Source organism: Falco peregrinus, chromosome 6 (genome assembly GCF_023634155.1).
Source record: "Falco peregrinus isolate bFalPer1 chromosome 6, bFalPer1.pri, whole genome shotgun sequence".
In the NCBI taxonomy this organism is placed as follows: Eukaryota; Metazoa; Chordata; class Aves; order Falconiformes; family Falconidae; genus Falco; species Falco peregrinus.
In genome coordinates this window covers 40369752-40387246 of record NC_073726.1, presented here as the reverse complement: position 1 = coordinate 40387246, position 17495 = coordinate 40369752, and the positions used below count along the sequence as shown (strand labels likewise).

The 17495-nt window shown below is 42.1% G+C and overlaps 1 protein-coding gene across 1 annotated transcript in view; it reads left to right on the top strand.

Annotated features, from left to right (window-relative positions):
- The first annotated feature begins 205 nt into the window (after positions 1-205).
- The window catches only part of SLC16A7 (solute carrier family 16 member 7), an 82879-nt gene continuing 65589 nt past the window's right edge, over positions 206-17495 (top strand). Inside the window, exon 1 of the mRNA XM_055808426.1 lies at positions 206-1717. The gene's annotated coding sequence lies outside the window, so the exon portion shown is untranslated. The remainder of the gene's footprint in view (positions 1718-17495) is intronic.

Sequence of the window (17495 nt, the reverse complement as noted above, 5' to 3'; positions counted from 1 at the left end):
TTGCAGTGGAAGCAGATGATACATAAATTATAACAGTAATATCCTAAAGAAAGAAGGAATGATAAAATGTTACATTACTGACATTTCTGGGTGTGTCTCCTGGTTTAATGATTATAGTTTGAAACAGAATAATGCCTAACACTTCTCATATAAAAGAAACAGATTCACAAACAACGGAGCCAAAGCTACGAACTTGTGCTTCAAGATGGCAGCCCTCTATGGATGGATTTTTTGATGTGTAATAGGTATTGCCACCCATACTGCAGCTTTTTTGAGGGATGTCATGCTCCTTTCCAGATTATTTTTTAAAAAAGTTTGTTCATTGTGGCTGATGCTAGCTAAGGGATTAAAATGTTATTAATGGAAAATAAACAGAAAACCCTATCAAGTCCTTCCTTCCTTCACTAGCAGCTCAGAAAACTGGAGTATCGTCAACTACAACCCAAGTTCTCCGTCCTCCTGTTCACACACAAGCAGGTTCAGCTCCTAAACACGTCTGTAAAGAACCTCAATGCTCTGGCTAAGTGAAACACATGCAATAAAGTGTTGGTTTTTTTTTTAAAATAAGATCACATGATAACCACATTTACTTTTGTACATATTTTGCAACATAATGCCAACAACTGTAATTAATCCGGCCTCCCCACACTACTTTAAATGTTGCACATAATGTGCAACCTTTACCCATGAGAATAGGCATTCTGGCAAAGGCTTTAATCATGCAATTATAGGATTACGTTATATCTCTTTCCTTACAGGATTTTAGCCTTAAGGACAGAATTTCTGGAGAATTAAGTGGCCACTTTCATAAAGATGTTCATGACAGACACAAAACAGTTCCTGTAACTTTTATTTATTTTTTTTTAATGGAGAGAAAAAAGGGTCAAAGGAATTGGTGACCAAGTTTTTAATCAACAGCTGATTGCCAACTGGCCAAATTTGTGTTCCTGCTTCAGAAGACGAAGGCGCCGCGTCTAGCATAAACAGGTCTCTGTTAACTCCCCCCGCCCCCCCCCCAACAGCAGCAACGTTTTGATGTGACTTTCCATAACTTTCTCCGCAGAACAGCGAGTGCAAACAGCGCTGTGATGCGCAATACTTGGCATCCCCAGAGCCGAAGAGGAGGAGAACGGGGTGGGGCCGGGGCCGGGGGGCGGCCGCGTCCTGCGCCGCCGGCAGCGAGGCGGAGGGCGCGGCACGCACCGGCGGGGGGCTCCGCGCCCCTCACTGCCCGGGGAGCGCGCACAGCCCCGGCCGCGCCTACGGGCGAGGGGGCTCCACGCTCGGCGGCGGCCGCGGGCAGGCGGGCGGGCGGGCGGGCGGGGAGGGCTCACGGCTCGCCCTGGCGGGCGCGGGGGTCCGGTGCTGCCCGCCGCGGTGCGTCCCCCCTGCCGCGCTGGCTCCGTCTCCCCGGGCCGGGCGCCGCGCCCCCGCCGGCCCCGCGGAGCCGGGTTGGGCAGCCCGGGAGGCGGCTCCTCCGCAGCTCCCGCCCCCCCGCGCCGGTGCTGAAGCGCCTCGGCCGCTCCCCGGCAGCACCCCCGGGACAGCGGTGCCCCGTCGGCCCCGCAGCAGCACCCGGGCCTCCCTCCCTGCCGCTGCTCCGCTGCCGAGGACACCTCATGGGAAATAAATAAATTAATTACCCCACTCACCCCCGCGGCAGGGAGAGGAGCCGGCGGCGGCCGCGGGATTAGATCCAGCCCGAGCTAGAGACCAGGTAACGTAACCTACCCGCCAGGAGGGAGGAGGAGGAGGAGAAGCAGCGAGGCCGCTGAGGTCGCCCCAGCCGGGGAGGGCTCCGGGGGACGGAGAAGGGGCTGCCGCAGCCGGGCCGTGCCGGCGTGGCCCCCGGCCGGCGGCGTGAGGGCGGCTGCCACCGCGCCGTGCGCGCTGCACTGTCAGTCACACACGCACCCACGCACACACGAGCCGCCGCCCACGCAGGGACGGACGGACGGACGGACGCCGCGTGGGGCGCAGCCGCCGCCCCGCCGTGGGCGCTGCCCCCCGGTACCAAAGCAGCCACCGCAGGGAGACGCCGCCCGCCCCGTCGCGCCCCGCCGGCCCTTCAGCCCGCGGCGCCCCGGGCCCTGAGAGCGGGGCAGGGAGGCGGGCGGCGGGGCCGGGCCGAGGCCGCAGCTCCGGGGGGCGCGGCGCCATCCCGCCCCCTCGCCGCTGCGCGCATCCCCGCGGGACGGCGAGCCGGGCGCCGAGGCCGCCTCTGCCGCATCCCGGGCGCGGCGGCACCGCCCGCCCCGAGCGGAGCGGCGGTTCGGGGCGCCCCCGCCCCGGGGGCAGCTCCGCTGGGAAATGTGGGCGGGGAGCCGCGGCGGCGGCAGCACGGCCAAAGCCGCGCTGCAGCGCTGCCGTCACCGGGAGCGGGCCTGCGAGGAGGCTGGTGTCACGGCTCTGTGGTCGAGGTGACCTTGGGAAAGGTGGGTCCCGATGGACCCCCTGCTGCGCCGTGCCAGCTGCAGCACTAGTCACCCTGCTCTGGGCTGCGCCGAGCCGGTAGCGCGGGCGTTATCTCCAGGCTTTAGTCAGTGGTTGTGTGCTGAGCTCCCAGTGTAGCTGATGCCAGAGCCAGGAAAACGCTCCTCCATCGTTCTCTTTACTCGACCTCTGCCATCACACAGTGGACTCAAGGCCCATGAGGGAAACGTTCCCAAGAGTCTCCCTGGCAAGGGGCAGTCATCCCAAGAGAAAAGGAGTTCTCTGTGCCCTCCGAGACCTCTGTGTCCTGGGTTCCTGGTTGTCAAACTGGCCCGTGCAAGACACTGCAGCAACCTTAGATGAGACTGAGAACTTGCCCTGTTCACATTTCAGAGGCCAGGGTGTCCCCTGGTACTCCTAGGAGGGCATGGTACCTCTCAGGCCTGCAGCGATGCAGAACAGACACACGTTTCCCACTGCTTTTCCAGTCAGGTGGATACTTAAAACAAAACACAACAGAATGATGTTTAGAGATGTAATAGCATTTTTCAGAAGCTGTTTTGGGAAAAAGAAAGAAACTGAAGGAAGCCAATGCCTCATGGAGGCGTCCATCCTTGTTTCATTGGTCTCTATAATAGTCACTCCTGTTTCCATAGTGACATCCATCTCTGGCTCTCAAGTTACTTTATCAAATAGTAATGAAAGAGGTGCTTGCAGCTTCCGCTGCAGGAATGGGGCCATAAACCTAACAGCACACCAATCGAGCCAACAAAATATTGCCTCAGCTCTGTCTAGATGAATCATGATACAGAAGTTAGTCTTCAAGACAGAGGGATGTAGACTGATATTTAAAGGAAGGAGGAAACTGACAAGTGGTTCAATAAAGTGGTAAATGCTTTTATGTACAAGTATTAAATCTGGGAATAATGTGTGATTCCCTTCTTATTTTTAAAGACAGTACTCTCCTCTCTCCTTCCATTATTGTCTGCTAACTTTGAATATCATACTTGAGAATGAGTGCTGAATATCTACCGCTTCCACATGGTAGAATAAATTTGGAGGAGAAATTATACTCCAGATGTTTCTATTATTTGTGCAATTTATTACAGAACTGTAACTCTGTGTATCTGTAAGGGCCCAGCTAGCTTAGTTTGCAACATAGTGTTTATGATGTATGTGGCTTCAGAGCAAAACAGCTAATCATTCTGAATAAGCAAAGGATGGATGGAGGTTACGGATTTTCTTTTATGGCAGCTGTGAGTAAATCTGGTTAATGAAGTTAGCTTCATTTTATTTATATGGTGGAGGTGTGGAATAGCCTAAATATCAACTGTGGTCTTCATGGAAGGTCTTCATGGGTGGCAGAAAGCTGAATTCACACGTTTTATGGGTAGGAAAACTCGTTGGGTTATGTAGTGGTAGGACTGAAGTGAACAGGTATTTTACATGTAGAGGGGGAGACTTTGAAATATTATAAAGTGATACATCAAAGAAACAGTGTAGTTAAACATTGTGGCTCGACAGCTGCAGTAAAGAGAATCAAAATTCTGTTTCAGCAATTTTCACTGTAAATGAATGCATCATTAATAGTATATTAAAACAAGTATCCATCCAGGTCTTTAACCTTAATTCTGTCTGTCATTCTCTGGAGTACATATTGCATGTTGTATTTAAGCTCTCTCAGCTCTTGCTATGGCAAAATCCTCATTCTAGAATCTGAGTTTTATGGAGGCAGGACATGCTTTGGGCAGCTTTAAAGGAGGAGCTGTTATTTATGGACAGGCAGGTTATGGGAGAGAAGAGAGCACTTCTCCTTGAATCTCAAGCTGATGTTTTTTAAAACATTTTTCTTTCATTACTTTTCTTTCTTGGATTTGGTTCACTATGTCATACTTCTCTTATTTCTTTATATATACATATATATATATATATATATGTATATTTCTGGCACCCATTGTTTTTCTTTTCATTTATGCTAGAAAATAGTCCTCTTTGGTATCCTTTGTTTCTTAAATAAATTACCTTGTCATTTTTTTATGATGAGCAGGTGGTTTTGCTTTCAGTAACTCTGGTTATTATCGGAGCCCTTCCAGCTCTAGAAAAGAGACCAGCTCACCTGATGGTTTTTTCCTATTGCAACATCACAAGATGCTTTTAAAGAGTTGCATTTTTCCTGAGGAGATGTTTGCTTTAGCAAAGATGGTGTCTGAACATAATTCTAAATTAACTGTACCCTTACACCATTTGCTGGAGTTAAAGCTGTCCGTTTTCTTATATGAGCATCAAAAAAAGAAAAGTGTTCTTGTGCTATGCTAATAATCTGTGCTGTTAAATGAATTTTCTGTTTCAAGGTCGGTGTGATTATGAAAATGTAATTATCTTTTGATTTTTATTTTAAAAAGTTAGGTCATAGCCATTAATCATTGATATGGAATAGTACTCTTTTCTGCATCTGTTCATGTAATATATATGGCCTAATGTTTGCACAATACCAAGGAGGAGGTTAGATAGGAAAAGGACCTCACTGACCAACTGATTTATGTGTCAAAGGAAAGTGAGATGCAGGCTGCATCCAACATACGCATCTCAGTCCAGATCTGCATTTCTTGACTTGCATGTATTTGTGAGACATTGTGCCAACTTTCAAAATGTTATTGTGAATCTTGGAACATTTGAAGAAAAGTTTGCATTTTTCAAACAAAAGTAATTGGGCTGTGGGAGTAAGGGGGTAATATTCCATGACTTGAGGAGTAGAGGATGTTGGGCAGGCTGACTTGGGAGCTCTATTTGGCTTTACAATCTGTCACATCTTTCTGATATTTCTTACAGCTGTTGGTCTTACAGCCAAGCAATCAAAATAATATTAAGCTTTTATTGAAGAGCAAATGTCTAGCTAACCAGGTCATGGTGGATGACAAACTGGAAAGGGTCTTAGTTTGGTTTTTTCCCCCTGTAAATCTCAATATTATTAATCCTTAATATTGTATGTGTGTGTAGATTCATCATCATCAGCTCGTTCTTTTGTTGATTATATTTGTAATTTTAGTTTATGCAGTATCTTTAAGTAGTTCCTTTGTTTGTTATCTTCAAGGTCAAACCTCCAGTTACATGCTAGTATTTTTTTCATTTTTGGGACATGGTGCATTCCTGTCTCATGACACTTGCAGCAATATGTAATCAGAGGTGTGCATTAAAAACATCTGCAGATTAAAAAAATAGCATTTCCAAAAGGATAGTAACATAATAGGGCAATTAAAAAAGTTCCCACAAATGAAGGAGGAAAATTAATGGGAAAGAATGGGGCCTTAGCATGATACACTCTTTCCCTTTGTGGTTGTAAGACTTAAGATGTTAAGAAATGGAATTACTGTTAATTCACAAATCAGGAAGCCCTAGTGAACAAACTTAAGCCATTGGTTTTTTTAGTTTAGTTGTTGATGCATTTTCTTTCAACTTGGTGAAAGTGATTGCTGAATGTGAAGAATTGAATGTGTTGCAGTTCCACCCAAAAAGCAAGCAGTGCTCTGAATAATAGTGTAATTCATATAGAAGTGGCTAATAACTTTAGACTGTAGGAAACTTACACTTTTAAGTCAGCTATTGACAAACTGCAGAAAGCCCAAACATTGTAGAAGTTGATATATTTCAGAGTTCATGAATTTGATATTCTTTTCACATGTTTACTATGAATGGCAGCATCTGATTTCAATGGTCAAAGCATAAAACTGCATGGAGTGGAGTTGCCCAGACTTGCAGGATTGTTTAAACAGTGTTTGCTTTCTTCCAGCCTGAGTATTTGTATCCCCCAAAGAACACTTCCCAGTTGTTTTGACAGCAAGCTTGGTAGTTACTTCACTTTATCTCTCTTTGGGGTTTTCCAGTGGAGTACTCTGCGGTAGGTGATGATCAAGGTGCTGTGGGAATGCTCAGAAAGCACATTGCATGGAAGACAGCTCAGAACACCTCCTGTATTTCATGGCTTTTCTTATCTTTATATATTTTTTAAAATTTCTGGTCTTTTAGAATAAGTCATCTTCCCACACCTGCTAGCAGACTCCCACTGCAGTTTCAGGCATGACCATTGTGTAGTGCCCTCCCATTGTACAGCCTCAGTGACTGCAGACTGTTGGCAGCACTTGCAAGTTTGGCACTTAGGGCTAGCACATGTGACAAAGCATTATAATGGTGTTCAAAATGTGTTTGGCATCAAAGAACTTTAGGTGTTTGCTGTCACTACAGTGGTGGTAATGATAGTGCAGTGATGTATGTTGCATGTATTCTGTGCAATAGAAATTAGTAAAATCAGTCACAAAACAGCACTACATTATCCCAACAGATGGAAATGACTTTTTTTTTTTCCATAGAAATAGATTAATTAAGGTATTAGCATTCATGCTTGCCACTCATCACTTAGACACACTTGCATTCTATGGTACAAGCAAAAAGGAGACAAAAAAAGATGAAACCTCAATTAGCCTCTTTTATTAGTTTCAGATTCATAGTGTCAACTTCAGACATGTACTTCTCAGTGCTTGCTTTCTGCATTAAAGAAATAGAGACAAATACATATTTTACAGTACTAAAAACATGTGAAGAAAGAAACCAAAAAGAACTTACCATTTCTGTGCTGACAAAAATGGCAAAAGCATACACACAAAATGTTTATTCGATATTTTTAAACAAAATCAGTTCCTACTGTAATGCATTTGATTAGTATTGCAGATAAAGAAACACACTTTTAGCACACACTTTTGAAATTACCTGTATTAAGACTGGGTTTTTTAAGAATACAAATGAAGTGCTTTGTGGCATTTTTTTCAAATCTCTGGGGTAATGATATAAATACTTGGCAGTGAAAGTTAGAATTTTTGAAGTGACACAGGAGTTCAAACTACCAACTATAACAACTTGTCTTCTGAGAGACATAGCTGCTTTTCTCTGCTGACCTTATTGAGAGATGGAAATTGGAAACCTTAAATTGTAGGATGTCTCAACAGTTTGCCATGCTATTGAATTAAAATGCCGTAGGAGTTGCGATTCCCAAAATGAGTTCCTATAGTTTGTGTTCTTAATATGGCCCTCAGGGCAGGTTCAAAAAAGAAAAAGAACAAGTTAATGGTGCAAATAAGCTCCGCATGGGAATGTAGATGTCTGATTTCTTAACAATTGGAATTTTATGTGTTAAATTCCTTGACAATTTAACCTTTGCTGAGTACACTCTCCACCAAACAAGTCTTTTCTAGAAGTTAACTGCTTTTGCATGTTATGCCAGGGATGGATTTGGGTCTGCAACTGGGTACTGGACCCTGTGTTCTCAGCAATGTTGTTAGAAATGGGAATTGGTGAGTTATAAGCTGCAAACTGGAACTGAAGACTGGATTCAGGGGCAGAGAAAATGTGCCTAGGACAGAGTCTCTAGCTCAGTGAGCAAGGGGTTGCATCTGGGAGCTGGTGAAGAGAACAGACCAGGCTGTGGAGGGAAATTAGTGCTGGAAGCTGAAGGCGGCAATGGGCCTATCATCCCATTACCAAACCTTTTTTAAGATGTACAGCTTTATAAGAATTTGTACATAGTGTAAATCTAAAGGCTTCCTTTCCTTCCTGAGGAATTTATAAGGTCTCTGCTCATTGTATCACACAGGGGTCCTAACTCCCTGTCTTCCATTAGGCACCCTCTTTCCCTTCTTCTCACCAACTCTACAAAAGGTGAATCAGGGGACTCAGTAGCCCATGATTAGAAGCCACAACACCAGATTTTAGCAAGCAATGACAAAAGCGTGTGTATTTTGAGACCTCTGGGTTGTATATTTAAGGAAAATAGGTAGAAAAGAATATGTTGTAATAGCCTGTATTTACAAAGCATGAAGTATGCACTGTATTTGTGAAGAATAAGAAAAAAGGAGATCCTGTTTTCTTGTTCATGTGCAGATATAATTATGTTGGTTAGAGGCATAACATAGTTTTTGTTCTCCTATTTTTCTGATGTAGTTATCCAGAAAGAGATGTCTTGATGTAGTTATGCTGGATATGAGGGTTATTTATTTCAATTTACCTTGTTTCCTGATTCACACGTAATGATGTATTATAACACTAGAGCATTATGACTGCTGTGCATGGCCTGTTACAGTTTTAGCTATATTAGAATAGTGAAAGAGGTTTATAAGCAGAGCTAATGAATATAAGGGCCAAACTCAAATGCAGTAGAGAAACCCAGGAAGGGCATTTAAAACTGAGACCTAAAAGCACTGTGGTGGTTTCTCTCAGTCAAAGAATATGTCATTGTTGCTTGATTGGCATTTCCTGCTTCTGTGACTCCAGGTCCAAACTTGAGCTCCCCTCCTCTTGTACAGTTCCACTGGCTTAAAAAGGGTTACTCATGGTTCACACCCAGTAATGGCTGAGAAGACTCTTGACTGCTTCTGAAGACTCAGTCTGTCTTCCGGATCACTTGCTTTGGCTTGCCTGATGAGTTTAAATGGAAATTATTTCTCCTAATGATTACCAAAATGATTTTTTTCTGTTTCCAAACAAATACTTTCATGTGTCCATCTTCTCTGTCGCTCTTTTTCCATCTTTCCTTCTGCGGGAGCATTTTCCTTCTCCCCATTTATCAGAATAAAAACCTCAAGGTAAAGTATGAAGTTGTTATTCTGCTCTGTTCATCCTACTGGCATACTGGGTTTTCCATACTAAACCTGGAAACTGTCAGAGACATGCTTGCTTGTGGGACAGCTTTTATATAGCACAGATGATGCTTCTCCATGGTAACCAGTATTTATGTTTTATCGTGCTATTTTTGTCTTTAGAGTTACAAATGTTTACATTCTTTGCCCTTCTGTTTTTTAATTCTGCCTTTCAGGTGTTATAATTAGGGTAAACTAAAAATGTAGCCTGAGAAAAACGACAAATGGAGAAGGTGAAAACAGAGTAGAAGAGAAAGAGACGTTAATGTGAGGAAATATTATTTTGAGGATTTTCACAGAGGCAAATATCTTCAAGCTAGAAGAAGTGGAATAATGTGTCATACTTTCAGTCAGAGTGGGTTTTAGTTCTCTTCAGATTTTTAGGGTTTTTTATTTATTTTTGAGAAAGCTGTAAGAGAGAATATTGATCTCTGCTTTTATGATTTCTGTGTGATAATTGATGGCCATAGCAAGGTTTTGTTGTTGATGAATAGCTGTGTAGTCTGATCACCAAATGGGTGTCCATTCTTGGCAGTGTTGTCATGTATACCAGTAGATGCATAAAACAAGATGTTAATAAAGAAACGAACATGAAATATATGAGAAAAAATTAACAAACAATTGAGAAGTGCAGTTCTCAAACATTAATATTGCAACCTTAAAAATAAAATGCAATTGCTGAACTTTATGGTCTTTGTTTAGCCTGGTGGTTGAGAATGTCTTAAATTACAGGAGTATTTTTCAAATAATGTAAGATGCATTCAAAGCCATTACACTTAATACTGTAAAATTAAATAAAGGCTAGAAACATCATGTTGAGTAGTGATGGCCTGTCACCTCAGTGGGAGACAATATGGACTCTGCTGTATGGATTTGTTTGGGTGCTTAAGCAATGGGCGGGCAGAAGGGGGATGGTTCCTGACTTAAAGCTTGTGCAGCACCATGAAGCCACACAGCAGCATGCAGTCTGGTAACGCATCCCACTGCGCCTGTTTGTTAGGCTGATCAGCATGTGCGCAGGTGACTCTCTTTAAGTGTGAAAAAGGAGCTCTGACATGTGAAGTGTGAATATGACACTTGTATGTGGCTGTGTCCAGCAGCACCCAAATGCATATGGGAGTGTTGATCCTGTCGACAGTTCCTAGCTCAGAATTATTTTTGTGATTAAGAAAGTAATAGTGGCTTCCGCTGTTTTAGGCAATCTGGAAAATACAGTCATATTGTGATCATAATGTAACAGGATACAAAAGCCTGTCCTTTCCATGATTACAATAGGTTCTTCTGAATGTGATAGCATAGAAAGGTGTAAATAAAACAAGATGTTCTTCCTTCACTAGCTAACCAGCTTGCACTTCTGGATATACTTTAGCATTGCTGAAATATTGTATACCTAAAATGGTGACTGAAATTATATTGTTCTGAATGCAAATGTATTTTACCTATGAAGCCATGGTATTTTTTTTGTTCTTGTAGCTATTTCCTGAAAAATTAGCAAAGCTACTGTAGTGACCATGCCAAGCTTACTTTTAAATTATTATACTTAAATTGCTAGTCTAATAGAATAGCATTCTTACAGAATACTGAATGATATGTTTATTGAGGATTCAGAATATGTTTTTAATAAGGTAGTCACAAATTTTTACTTTTCTTTTTTTTTTTTTCCTTTCCTCCCATTAACCGGTTTTATCCCAGGTATATAAATAACAACAGTTTTTGTATGCAGCACAATAGTCTTGTGAAACCTAAATTAGCCACCTAAATTAGGATCTTTAATTTCAGTGTTACTGGAACCTGGGTAAGTAGGTTGTTATCTCTTAACAACCGAAGCTTAAATCCTACTTTTAAATCAGGCCTCTCTTCTGACTAGCACTCATACAGGATGACATCAGAAGTTATAACCGCATGCTGAACGGCCTATTTTATAAGTATTTTGAACAACAGTTGTTTGATAAGCAGAGAATATTGCATTCTGGTGTAGTCTCAAGGAAGCATCTACTTGTTTCTTGTTATGGCAACTAATTATACATAAGTGAGTAGATAGTTTTCTAATAGAAATAATCGTGTGTATGTATACGAATACAAAAAAAAAATAGGAAGAAATATGCAATATGCCGTATAGTAGGAGATTAGGTAGGGGAATGAAGAAAGCACTGGAAGAAGTGCAGGTATATTCGTTTGATGTTTCTGGAAGTTCAAGTGTTGCAGTGTGGTTTTTACAGCTTATATTGATCTGTCATGAGTACCTTCTATACATGTAGATGTATTTTTCATATGAAACTTTTGACTCCTTTGGAACACTTCTGTGACCACGTGCATAGGAGTAGTAGATCCTGATGGATAAAAAAAGAAGAGCGTTTCCTACAAGGAGACCAGTGTGAAAGAAAGCACGTGATTGATGGAGGAGAGCCTGCAAGCTGGGAGTACAGGATTGTGAGGAGATGTGGAACCTGCACCCAGTAAGAAAACAGAGGGATCGAGTGCTTGGAGAAGACATTTCACTGACATTGCTTTGACTTATCATGTGAACTGGCAGAACTGAATGGATGATTCTTTGGTCAGCGTGTAATAGTAAATTTAGCCTCGTAAAGAAAGAAGGACTCCTGTAATCAAGGAAGTTTTCACTCATCCAACCAAAGCAGAGCAGGGTCTGTCTTCCAGTGCCAAGTGGCTAAGGTTTTTTGCTTTATAGCTATTCTTGCTGCTCCGAAGGCGAGTTTGAACTGTTTGGTCAATCCCCGCTGGGTACATTAACTTTTGTGTTTGTTTCTGTTACCCCATTGAGAGGGAATGGTTTGTATTTGTGTTCCTAAAAGATTGGACCTGAATTATTTAACCAAACCCCACTGAGCATGGAACTTTTTGTATTTGGTTGAACTTGTGCTCCCAGGGTCATTTTCATCTGGTTCTCTGACCTTGCCAGAGGGAATCCCTGTTTAATTCTTCATTTGGTAGGACTGTTTATCTGGGCCCTGCTGAGGATAGAAAAGGGCTGTCTACTTTCTGCTGCAAATGGGAACCATGAGGCACTATCACTTGTCCTAAGGAGAGAAGAGCTTATTTAAGACTCTTTTCTTTTTCCTTCAGAGAATTGGTAATTTCTTGTCTTGGGAGGGTGTTGCAGTGATTCTTTAAGCCGGAGTAGAAAGGGTGGTGACAGCAGTGAGAAGACACAAGGTCTTGAAGGTAGAGGAAAAAGGAAAGGTATGTGATATGAGCTGTCAGGCTGCTGGGCTTTGATTCTCAGGCAGTTCAGCCATGCACCAGCTTGTTTTCTGCCCTGCTTTTGAGGAAAGCCATAGTAGCATGGGCTACCTAAAAAGACCTCTGTGCCTCAATGTGGAGGGAATACAGAGCACTGGCTTTAATTTCAGTCTGAAATGCAGCAGCATAAGTATTAGAGCAGGTTGAACAGTTCTGTTGTGGACCATGGGCTGACTTTTGAGAGGCGGTTTGTGTTACTGCTTGGGGTTACTATCTTTAAAAAATACATGCACAAAATAGCTGCTATAGAGCTAAAGTGAACCTGTACATTGATCTGAATCTTTTACCTGTGGGAGCTAAAGGTGGTGTATTTATCTCAAATAGATGTACTCTCGGTGGCTTGAAAGAAGCTGATTAGTCCAGAGAGCAAAAATAAGTGAGCTGTAAGGGAAAGGTGCTGCTGTTGCGGTATTCAGGCCAGCTGGGAGTTGCATAAAATTTAGCTGTCTCCTGAGGAGCCTCAGTTGGCAGGATTTATGTGGATTTCTGCCCATAAAAATAAACCTGCTTTACCCTGGTAGAAGCTACAGCCAAGAGTTGATCCCTCAGGGGTGAAAGCTTCTGCCAGCACAGCTGCCCCTCTAGGCAAAGTAGAAAGACATTATACTACACCCTTTAATCACTATGGGTTATATCTCCTTCTTGTCTTTAAACAAAATTACTTCATCAGTTGCTGATATTTTTATTCCTGTGCTTATATGTTAAAGTAATATATACCCAAGTACAACTGTATGTTCCCAGTATAATGTGCACCTACATTTATTGCTTTCTTGCTTTAAATGCCTCCCTTAATTACGTTCCAAATCTAGTTGAAGAGCTGAGTGTACCTCCAACAAATATAACACATATTTAGCAATTTATCTATTTGTATGCAAATCATAGATTTTCAAACTGGAGACCATCTTGTATGCTCTTAACAGACTTGAAAATATTTTTTGCTTAACATAATAAATATGCAACTATAAAAGTTTGCTAAGTGAAAGCTAAGAGTTACAGGCCTTCACAAGATGTATGCCATTTTAAAAACTAAAATGCCAGTAAAGGTCCTAGTACCAGTCCATTCGAGCTCATTTTCCTTTTCACTTACATTTTGTAATGTCCTTATGGCATCCTCTCCCCTCTGAAGAGCATCCTTTATTTTCTAATACTCGGGAAGTCTCATGTACACGCTCAGTTCCAGTGAATTAGGCTCACATACATAATCTGATCAGACTAGAAAAAGGTATTTTTCTACTCTAAAAAACACACACTTGCCTGCAAATAATTTATGAAAGACAAAGGAAGGAATTTGGTATAAGAATCTGAAGTGATCTGAGTAAAACAGGAAAATTGCAAACATATTTTAGTGACTTCAGCATGTTTTCTCTTCATTAGTTACTGCAGTGTTTTAAAGAAGCAAGAATGTTAGTGGCCAAGTTTATACTTTTTTTTAAGGCATTAGGTGTTACTCAAATAAGTCACAGCTTAAATCTGCCCTGATACACTAGACTTAAAATTTATTTTGCAGGTATTGCATTTAGTTTGAGTACGATTATCCATATATTCATACAGATACATTTAAATACAAGACAGTGAGGATGACTGAAGGGAAATCGGGGAACGAGGCAAGACATGAACTATCAGTCTTGTGGTGAACAAGCCTTAAGTAAGTTTTTCGTTACCTTGGACTTTGTGTGCTGGTTTGTTTTTGTGTTACTAAATTTGTTGGAGCAAAGGGGGTGAGTGAGCCTTTGAGGCTGGGGGATTAGAGGGGGGCAGCAAGGATTCCCATGGAGCAGGCTGAAGCCGCAGTCGCCGTTGGGGAGGGCTGGCAGGCTAAGGCAGGCTGAGGGATGGGGTGGGGGAGCATGGGTCTGTGCCACAGTGCCACTGCAATGAAGTACAGGTGTTGAGAAGGGAACTACCGATATTCCTCTTTAGTCTGTGTGTTTGCAACTTGTGTACAGGCAGCCTTTAACCCACCGATGTGTCTGGCTTGTTCTGAAAGGTGGTTTACAAGAGGGGAGAGGTATTGCCATTTTGGAGGCAGATGAGATCTCTGTCTTTTGCATTGCCCAGGTAAGCAGGACTGTTGTCCATTTGTGGTTCCTTATGGTCTGCATTCACTCCTTACTATCCCTTGATGCTAACCACTGAAAAAGAGTGCTTGCGGGAGAATCAGGCAAGAATCAGCCCAAAGGGCTGTGTGTTGGGCAATGTAACGTGCAACATGCCTTACAGATTTGCATTTTCTTCATACCTAACGCACTCAAACTTGTGCACTGTCACACCCTATGGCAGATCTTATTACTCAAGCTCTTGTGTATCTGCAGTTATCTAAGCCAACAAAACTTCAGGCCTGAATAATAATACTTTTTGAATAATTCACAGAGAATCATTTTAAATTATTATGGCCTTTTTCTTCTGCAAACAAATTTACTATATTCTTGAGTGTATTCAGAAAGACTTGGCAGTATCTCTGGCAAATAGTTACTGTTTTTGTGGTCATTTGTGAGCAGTCCCTGACGCATATTCGGTATCTGCGTCATCAGAGACAGTCCTTGTTATTCTGTTGCCTTGAGTAAAATATATTCTGCTGCCTCTACTCCAACATTTGCAAGAAATCATATTTAATACCAAGCATTTTTTGTAGAATTTTAGAATGCCACATATTTGGTTATTATGAAATACAGTCTCACAAAATTCTGGAGAAATATGAGACAAAGTATTTTATGTATTACAAAAATTAATGTCTTACTAGCAATTGAATCAGCACAGTCACAAATTGGCTCTAAAAATGCTGCCTCTCCAATTTTGCATCTCTCGGCCACTGCCCAGCCTTTACGTAAGGCAAGCTGTCCTCAATGTTGTTCTGTAAGTCACGGAACATTGTTTCAAGTTTTAATTGGATGGTTTATGCAGTGACTTAGTTGAGTAAATTGTGAATTCAAATTGCAGGTTTTAAATTTGTCACTGTCTTTTGTCTAGCAAGACAAGACTTGACTTGAAGATTTACTCTCAGAAAGTATTAGCTGCCTATGGTATGTACATAAAGCATGAGATAGTTTATCTGCACCTTCCATAAATTTTCTTTTCTGCAGCCACGATAGCCACAAAAATGTTCATAATGCAACATTCCCGAGTTGCATATTTTACAAACACAGCAACAAAATATGGGTACTGCAGCATATACTTTTCAAAGACTCATTACTCAGCCAAACTGAACATATTTTTCTCAGCAATACAGAAAAGATTACAAAATTTCGGATTTCAGCATTATACTGTTATGCTGTAGATCTATTTCAAAGAAGACAGAACATTTTTAGAATCTAGAATGTATATATTTCACTTTCTTAATTTGTAAGAGTTAAATAAACGAACTGGAAAACCCTCCTCCTACCTACCCCAAAACATGTATGATTTGAAAGTGTTAGACTGGAAAAAGGAACTGGGTTGTTTTCAGTCCCCTGCAATACAAAGAACCTATATTATGAACATAAAGGGCTGGGTTAATCCAAATTCAGAGCTCAGTAGCATAGGTAGCTATAATTAAGCAACTTATCTAGACTCATTTTATATAATATATACATACGGGCACTTGTAGGCCAAGTACCATTTCATTATGGCTTAGATGTCTAAAACAGGTCATTGAGATAACGTCCCTGAAGTCATTTCTGCCTGTTGAATATAAGTGGAACCTAGGTATCCAGATCACATGTAGATGTTAGCGCTGTCGATGTCTGAATATGTCTGTGATGAATCCCACCCTTACATCAGAAAAAGTCACTAATTGCTTGTAAACCAAAGAATATTTTACAGAGCTTTATTACAAACTTAAGTCTTTCCTAAAATGTGAAAAGCTACAACTATATACTAGTAGGAGAAACAGGAGAAATGGAGATTGTCACCCAATATCTAAGGTCTTGCAGGAGATTAGACTGGAAAAAAAAGTACCACACCAACAGAAAACAGTTTGTGACCAAACCTTTGTTCTTAGAACAAACTGCTATATAGCTTTAAGTACTATGCCACTGCTAATGTAAAGCATCCATTCAAGAAAATCAACATCCTTGGATTGTGACTGAAGAAAAAATTTTGTTGTACTATTGATGATATCACTTGGCTGTGTGGAAAAGTGATTATTTTTTCAAGTGTCTATTAATAAACAGACATTGGACTGAAACAGATATTAGTGAGTAGCCAACCTGAGCTGTAGTTCAGGTCGGCATCCAGACTAAATGGTTATGGTGAACTAACTTCAATTTTAACAGTTAAAGCTCCTGGAAGAAAACTTCAGCCTTGTTCTGGTGTCTTTCTCTCTTCCAGGAAGGAATAGTGAAATTTAATAAATATATGCCTATGTGTGAGTAGGCAGCAAGGTGAAGTAAAGCAACTACATCTAGACACCTGTCTCAGAGGATCTTTCAAGTAGCTGGATATACATTTAAAAACCCACTACCATTATTGTCCACAAAATACACTGCCAGATTAGTATTGTATGGTGAGTGGAGTAATGGCCCTGCTAGTATCTCTACGTTTTTATAGACAATGGTCCGAGATGGTATTAACTTTTATTTTTGTCAGGGTCAAGCTGACGGTGAACTGCAGGCCAGCTGCCTGCCACTGGCGTGACCTGTGCCAATTAGCTCTGTCACTCAGGAGCACACTTTAGCTTTAGCTCTGACCTTCTATCTTATGCTCGGTTCCCTGAATTCAGAAGATCAGCCTCAGTGTAGGCACAGCTTTAAGCCCTTCTGTTTGCTCTCTGAAGTGGATGTACAAAAGGCAGCTGCAGTCTGCCAGTGTGATGCCAAGGTGGGGCTGTGCTTGCTCATATTGACCTTGCCATCAGCATCCTCAGACGACAGCTGCAAGCTCGTCTTCTAGGGATATTGCAGTGGTGCCTGCTGTTAATCCCTCCTTCTGTGGCTGCTTTTCACGGATGCAGAAAACTTGAGGCCAGAGATGATCTTCTCTTCCCCTGCCTGGGGCGGGATGGGGATCCTGTGGAAGGAAGGATCTGCCACCAAAGGGCACGATGGGGGGGAGCAGCTTTGCTGACACAAGCGAGAAGCTGTACCTGGGACTAAACACAAGTTGTCAAAATCTAACAGAGGGTGTCCAGCACGAACAATGCCT